Here is a 7,655-nt window from a genome sequence, read left to right as displayed (position 1 = left end):
AAAAAAGGGAAAATATTAACATCAGTCAGATTAGGTGGGTACATGGGTGTTTGTCATTTTCTGTTTGAGTAAAATATAAAATCAATTTTTAATTAATAAAGTAAAAAATAATGGGTATATGATTAGAGGAAGTAAGGCTTCCAGGGCTGGCTTATGAGCTGCAATTTGCTAACTGGACTCCTGTGTTGCTAAGAGGTACCCCTTCTGTTTTGCAGGGCAAGATGTGAAAACTGGTTTTTGAGGGGCAGTTGTGAGGGACACAAAGCCAGGTGACAGGAGAGACTGCTGTGGGGGCATCTTAGGGCAGACCAAAGGGAGGGCAGCTCCTACTGGAAGGGTGGAACAACAATGCTGTAAGAAAATCCTCTAGTGCTTGATGGAAACCCTTCTTCCATTTCTCCAGAAAAACTCCAGTAAAATCTACATCTTCCATGTCTCTAGTGGCCAGGTTCCTTTTTGCTTTTGGCATGTGGAGAAGAGGTGAGGGACTGTGGTGTGTGTGATGTACTGCCCCAGCCGGTGAAGTTACGCTCCGGTCACATATATTATATAAAGCACCTCTTCTTGTCACCCACAGGCCATTACCACAGCAGTTAGTGCTAGCAGCCACGGTCGCTTCCCAAGGAAGCCTCTTCTCATCTATGCTTTCTGTCATCTGATCAGTCCAGCACTCAAGTGTCATGCCCATGTCACCCTGCTCCAGTAGCAGAGCTGCCTGCTAGCCTTTCCGCCCCAGCCTCCCAGGCAGGGAGCCTCTTTGGCTGTCTCCCTGATGGCAGCTCGCATGTGGGGTTTCTTGCGCAATTCCTGCTCTGGAAGCAGACAGGTGGGAGTGGCAAGGTGGGGCCTCCACGGGCAGGTCTGGGGCAGCTTAACCGTGTGAACGGCAGACACCTGCCAAGGCACCAAGACAAGGGGAGCTGGGTTCATCCAGGGGAGGGTGGGGTAGAGGGGAGAGCAAGAGGGCAGCTGCAGAACGTCTTCCCTCCATTCTCCCCCTGCAGCTGCTCTGTACGAAGGACCCCTGCCCCTACCCACTGAGCCCCCTCCATGGCCAATTTATGGCTTCTTTTCTATGAGCTCATCAGCAGTTATGGACCTGAAGAAGCAGCCACCCTGCAAGGCACAGTCTAGTTCTGGCTCTGCCGTGGCCCCTTCTGGGGAACATAGGGAGGTTTCCCTATTCTGGGATCATGGCCGGTCTGTACCTGCCTCCAAGCCAACAGCAGGCCCCATGCTGCTTTGCACAATGCAAACACGGACCTACCGAGCTTGGCTTCTGCACATGCCAACACACTTATTTCCAAGCCAAAACGCTCCCGAGCAGAATGATACAATCCCGTTTCTTTAGGATAGTTTGCAATTGAATTTTGCCATGTGAGCCTCACTGAGTAATGCACCACTGTGAATGCCTGGACACGCTAAGGCACTACACAGGGCAGGGCGCTTTGGCCAGCAGAGAGGGGAAGGCATTGTCACAGTTGACTCCTGCTGCTTGGGCCATCTGCTCCCACATCCTGTGCACCTACACCCAAGGCCTGCCTCAGAGTTTGGACCCGTGGAACAGGCAGCATAGGCGACTGATAAAGGACAGTCTGTGGGGTCAAACAGGCCTGGGTTAGGGCCCGTCTTAGCTTCAGGTCCCTGGTGGCTAAGCTTTCTGAGCTTTGTTCCATTTATCAGCATGGAAACCTGACCTGCTTTGAAGAGTTTCTAAGATTAGCACTAAAAGAGTATGTTCGTATGGTTAGTTTCTCTCCTTAATCCCTTTCGGGACAATGACTTAAGTAATTTTTCCAGTTCTCATTAGATTCTGCATATTAGAAAGTCAGCCGTGGATTATTAACACTGGTTTGTTTTAAATATATTTACTATTAATGAAATTGTCATAGATATGTACAAATGTGTGTTTCTAAATCCCCACTGTGTCAAAAATAAGTACATAAACAAATAAAAGACACACACAGCTTTCATTTATTTGTTTTTTTCCATTTATTTCTTTAGTAGTTGTGTGTGTGTGTGTGTGTGTGTGTGTGTGTGTGTGTGTGTGTATAACATAACACGATGGCATAAAGAATGGGGCTCTGAATAGGCAGACCTGGGTCCCACGATTTATTCTAACACATCTTAGCTTTGTGGCCTTGAGCAAGTTGATTAACTTCTCTGAACCTGTTTTTGCTCATTTTGGGAGATAGCATGCAAACTGGTTAAGGGTATCAACTCTGGAGCCATATTTGTGCCTGATTCCCAGGTCCACTACTTACTCACCTCTTTGTGCCTCAGTTTTCTCAGCTGTAAAATGGGACTAAGATGAGTACCTACTTCATCGTGATGTTGTGAGGTGTGCATGAGCTAATGGAAAGTCGTGTACTATAAAGAGCTTAAGTGACTGCCCAAGGGACAGTTATGAAAATGACTATAAAGTGGAAATGATACAAGAATCCACCTTAGAGGGTTGTGGTAAGGATGAGACGAGATCGTGCATGTGAGGCCCACGACTCCAAGAGGACATCCAAGTGCTGCATAAAATGGTAGCTGCTATTTCTGATGTTTTATTTCCGGCCAGGAGGCCGGGAAGCTGGACTGCACATAGGCCAGGCTGCGTTCCCACGGTGTCCTGAGACCCACCGAGGGTCTACAGCCCCAGGATCTAAGGATATGAGTGAGAGAGACAGGAGGGCAGGAAAGGGAGTGCTAACGTCCCCAGAGAAGGGACGGAGAAGGCCGGGCTCTGGCTCAGACAGAAGCTGCAGGGGCTGCACTTGCCACACGCTAGGAGGCCGAGCTGCTGAACGCAGCCCGGGACCATGTTGCCGATCCACTGCCTGCTGCCAAATGTTCCAACCAGAGCTCTTTGATCCAGTGCCAGTCCTTGGGCAATAGAGGCAAAGTGTGCCGGAATTCATGTGAGGGCCTCAGGTGAGGGCCTGCCGATCCGATCCTGACAGCCGTGCTGGCACAGGGCCAGGGGGAATGTCCCAGAAGGGTGGGGATGGGTGGGGGCTGCCTGAGCCTTCACAGCTAGGAAAGCAAAAAAGACATATCACAGGCACCAAGGGGTCCCTGTTCAGGTGCTCTTATCTTCCATGGTGACCACAGGAGCTGGGACTGGAAGCAGGAGGAACAGCTTCTCAGGTATACGGCATGGTGCAATCGCGCAGGTCCTCAGGGCCACCTCTTCAGACCTCACCTCGCAAAGGTGAGAAAGCTGAGGCCAAGAGAGCCTGGGGAATTTTCCTACGGTCACAGAAAGTCCATGTCAAGAGAAGGGAGATGTTTCCATCACCCTGTCACAGGGTTTCTCAGCTCTGGCACTGTTGATATTTGGGACTGGATCACTCTTTGTAGTGGGGCTGTCCTGTGCATTGTAGGATGTTGAGAAGCATCCCTGGCCTTGGCCCACTAGATGCCGAAACACTTCCTCTCCTCGTTGTGACAACCAAAATTGTCTCCAGACATTGCCCAGTATCTCCTGGAGACAAACTCGGTGCAATTGAGAACCCCTCACTGCCTTGTATTACACAGCAGAAAGGAACGGAGAGAAGAAGAAAGACATTGAGAAAAAAGAAAGAAATCCACAGGAGAAGTAGGGGAGAGAGGGAGAGGAGAGGAAAGAATGCGCCTGCAGTGCAAGCATTGCCTCGGGAGCCTGTGTCAAGGCTTTGTCAAGCTGGAGACTTCCCTATGATTGGGCCCCAAAGGGCAGATTGTGGAAAAGCCACACTTAGGAACAGCTTCTTCCAGAAAGACCCAATATGGCAGCGCTCTCCAACACATTAAGCCTTTCCCCAGGAAATACCTGTTTGTCATCATCTGTGCCAACATTTGCAGTTTCCAGTTTCCCCATATGTCCCTACTAAGGGGAGGCGACCAACGCTGTGTCCACCTGGGGCTGCTTGTGTTTCTTGGCCAGATCCAAGTACCCACAGTGGACGGTGCCAGATACGTCCAGGGTTGGAGCCTTTTGCGGGGCTTCCCCTCTGCCGAGAACAGCTAACCACAGGGACGCATCCAGAACACAGAGAAGACAGGCGTTTTCTAGTTAAGACACACTTACACTAGAAAAGTATGCGTTGCTTACCTGAAATTCAAATGTAACTGGGATTTCTGTATTTTTGTTGGCTCAGTCTGGCCACCCTTAAACAGGCAACTCAGACCTGACTTCAGTGGCAGAAATTGGACGAGAACAGCTATTTCAAACTCATTCTCCGATCACACCCATCCCAGGAAAGTCGCCAGGTTGGGAGGGTTGAAGTCTGATCCTCCTGCCAAATGGCAGGGTGATTTTTCCTTGGCAAGGAGGGAGCAAACAGAAAAGCCGTCTCTGGTTAACTTGTCGCTAGAGCAGGCCCTTCTTGAGGTCCAAGCACATCCCAGGGTCTATGCTAACCTTTTGCACACATTGTTTATTGTCGGCGACCATCGAAGGAATGGGACTTCTTTTTCTATCTGGGCAAAGATGCAGAAGTTGAGAGTGCCAGGGGTCCAGCCGAAGCACCCCGCCCCCTGGCCCCGGCCACATGGGGCAGAGCTGGACTCAAAAATGGCTGACAGACTTCACCCTTCCCTTGGGGATTTCAGTTCTGCTGCCCGTCTTTCTCTCAATTCCTTTACAGTGTCCCTGTGTCAAAACCGAGCATCCGCTTGCACCTGCCATCCCAGGTGAGTGAAAATCTGAAAGCAAACATGGTAGGTGATAAGGGAGAAAGGACTGGGTCCAAGAGGCACAGGCGGAAAGCGTTTGTGTTGGCAACACCCAGCGCTGAGTCAGAACCCCAGCTCTGTCGTTGCCCGCACGACTTCGGCCAAGTTGCCTTGCGATTGTCTGAGCTCCAGTTTCATTTGCTAAATAATTGGGATAATGACACACACTGAATGGGAGCGTTAGGATTTAATGAGAGAACGCATGAGAAGTAAGTGCTCTTCAGTTGAGCTAGCATCTACCTCAAAGGATGGTTGGAGCAGTATAAACAAGATCAAAGCAAAGCAATGTAGTAGATGCTTCATAAAAGGTAATTACGATTACTGTTACCAGAACCTTCTGGAATTGGTGATTTGTTGACCAAAAGCCACTCAGAAATTCTGCTCCCCATCGCAGAGGAACTGGATAAATGACTTCTTTGATAAACTAGCTTTTCACCTGGGGGACCTGGTTTGCTGAACCTACCCAGGTTAAAATGACTGAAAATCAATTTGATTTGACAGCTGTGGAAAAAATGAAATTCACGTACAAGTGCAAACTGTTGAGCAGCAGAGCCCCTCAGTGCTGACACCAAGTGAGACAGAAAGGGCCTGCTTTGATCTTGTTTTCTGCTTCCTGTTGGAGGCTGCCCCACCCACCTGGCCACCCATCACAGCTGATAAGATCGGGTGTCTTCCTGCCTTGCTGATCCCCTGGTCTCTGGGGGGCCAGCAAGGTGCACACAGGAGCCCAGGCACCCAGGCTTGGTCTTGGGAAACACACCCCAAGCCCACCCCAAACTCAAGAGCAGAGCGTTCTCTGTTGCCCTGTAGCACAGTTAGTGGCCACTAAAAAGGCAGAATGCCTGGGGCCTGAGCGCTTTGGCTGCGTCTAAGATCAAGGAAGGCCAAAGGGAATTTTACCCACCTGTCTCTCCTGTCAAAAGAACAGGTGACTTCAGTCCCTGCTCCCTCCCTGCCTCACTCATTCCCACCAAACCCCTATTTCCAGGTTCCGATACTGTTCCCATCAGGCCCATCTGCCCAGCTCTTGAAATGATACATCCTTTGAGGCCACTAGGCACAGGTCAGGTCACCTCGTATAAGCTCAGGGAAGGCCCTCAGTCACACCAAGCCTCAGTTTTCATGGTTGTCAAGTAGGGAGACTAAGTCACCATTAGCATTGCCTGCCTCTTGTCGCTGCTGTAAGAATCAAGGAACATATTAAGGCCAAAGGGGCACTCGGTATGCCTTCACGTGGGAGTTACGGAGCAGCTGCCCTGCTCTACAGCACTGTGGACGTCCTCCCAGGAAGAGCAGGGATACCGCTGAATTACCTCATTCTCCTTGACGTCTGTCCATCTGTCCTGACTCATTCACTTACCACAGGGAGGGGTGGGATTGTCATAGGGCCATTCCACAGGAGTCTGTTCTCCCCGCGTTTTTAGCATAAGTAACCCAGCACCCAAACTGAGGAATCAGGCTACTTAGAGAGCCTCCCTATGGGTTTATTTTAAACTAGCTGCTAAGAATAATCACTAATTAATATGAAATAAGTCTTGTGGCTGCTTCTCCTGCCATATTGAGTTGCCCCAGTAAGAAACAGCATCTTCTCATATCATACCCTGAAGACCTCTATCTTTAGTTCCTCTCCCTCTCTCTCTCTCTCTCTCTCTCTCTCTCTCTCTCTCTCTCTCATCTCTCTCATCTTCATATGGCATGAACTACTTTCCTAATCAATGATTCACATGGACCACACACTATTATTTCAGTTTGAGCTACTCTGGATGATGCTTGCCTATTCTTATAAGTACAGCTCCCATAGAATTCCTGTGTTCCACTTAGCCTTTATTTTAAGCCAGGTCTAAAAGTTTGGTGAACATCCATCCACCCAGTTTTATTTGCACAAAAAGTGGCTCATTTTATCTATCTATCTATCTATCTATCTATCTATATATATATATATATATATATATATGGAGAGATTGAGAGAGAGAGAGAGAGAGAGAGAAACTATCTGTCTCCAGCCTAGAGAAAGCCTAGATAACCCTGGGAAAGTAGCTTAACTATTTTCTGAGAAAGTGCCAGTTAATTGCAATATATTGGTAATAGCTTTTCTGTCATGGACACTGATTGTGTGCCAGGCATTGTGCTAATATCTTATTTAATCAACAAAGCCACCTCCAAGGCTTAGTACTATTATTATCCTATTTTATAGATGAGGAAAATGAGACAGGGAGAAGAGAAGCAATTTGCTCAGAGCTAAGAGCTAATAAGTAAGAGCTGAGATTCAAAGCAACGTCTTTAAAACACTTTTCACTGGGCCTGGTAATTAACTCACAATGCTTTTGTGTGGACAAAAGGCCTATAAGCTGGGTGCTGGGGTTGTCCTCATTCCACAGGGAAGGGGTGAGCTCAGGGAGCCTTAGGTGTGATGAGTTGAATGAAGAGAGATGAAAGATGCCCTGAACCTCAGCATTTGGGAGGGGCCTGGAAGCTGCCATGACCCAGCCTCGTGGCAACTGAAGAATGCTCTATGTGTGTGATTATGCATAAGATTGCTTAACTAATCGCAGTGCTCACCTGTCCCAATATCTACCTTTATGAAGTGTCTTTCATCTCGGATCTCCAAAGCAGGTGTAAACACTGTAATTAGTTGTAATGATTGTTGTGTTTTTTAATAGTTACCTGCTATAATGTCCCTTTGACAGGTAAGGGTGCTAAGACTTTGGGTCAGAGAGAGAGATCCTAAATATGGAGACTAATGACGTAAACTAGTCAGGCCCCTCCTCACCCTCTGACTGTGGGGAACAGGAGCCGTCTCAAATGCCCTGGAGCCTCACAGGAAAGCTTAGCATTTCATAGAGCAAAGAACTGCCTTGGACTATCCGACTCTATCTCCCTTTGCCGTTAGGAGGGGTTCCTATTTCTTCCTAGATGGGGGGAAGTGGTCACTTTCCATGGCATTTAAAACA

At 48.6% G+C, this 7,655-nt stretch overlaps 1 long non-coding RNA gene across 1 annotated transcript in view; it reads right to left on the bottom strand.

The window, feature by feature from the left end:
- Positions 1 to 2,058: 2,058 nt before the first annotated feature.
- The window catches only part of LOC109378224 (uncharacterized), a 6,159-nt gene continuing 562 nt past the window's right edge, over positions 2,059 to 7,655 (bottom strand). Inside the window, exons 2-3 of the long non-coding RNA XR_002122967.1 lie at positions 4,082 to 4,674; positions 2,059 to 3,237 (exon numbers count right to left, since the gene is read on the bottom strand). This is a non-coding gene — a long non-coding RNA (uncharacterized LOC109378224). The remainder of the gene's footprint in view (positions 3,238 to 4,081; positions 4,675 to 7,655) is intronic.

The sequence above is a fragment of the Hipposideros armiger genome, unplaced genomic scaffold (assembly GCF_001890085.2).
Source record: "Hipposideros armiger isolate ML-2016 unplaced genomic scaffold, ASM189008v1 scaffold_19, whole genome shotgun sequence".
In the NCBI taxonomy this organism is placed as follows: Eukaryota; Metazoa; Chordata; class Mammalia; order Chiroptera; family Hipposideridae; genus Hipposideros; species Hipposideros armiger.
This window is presented reverse-complemented; position numbering and strand designations above follow the sequence as displayed.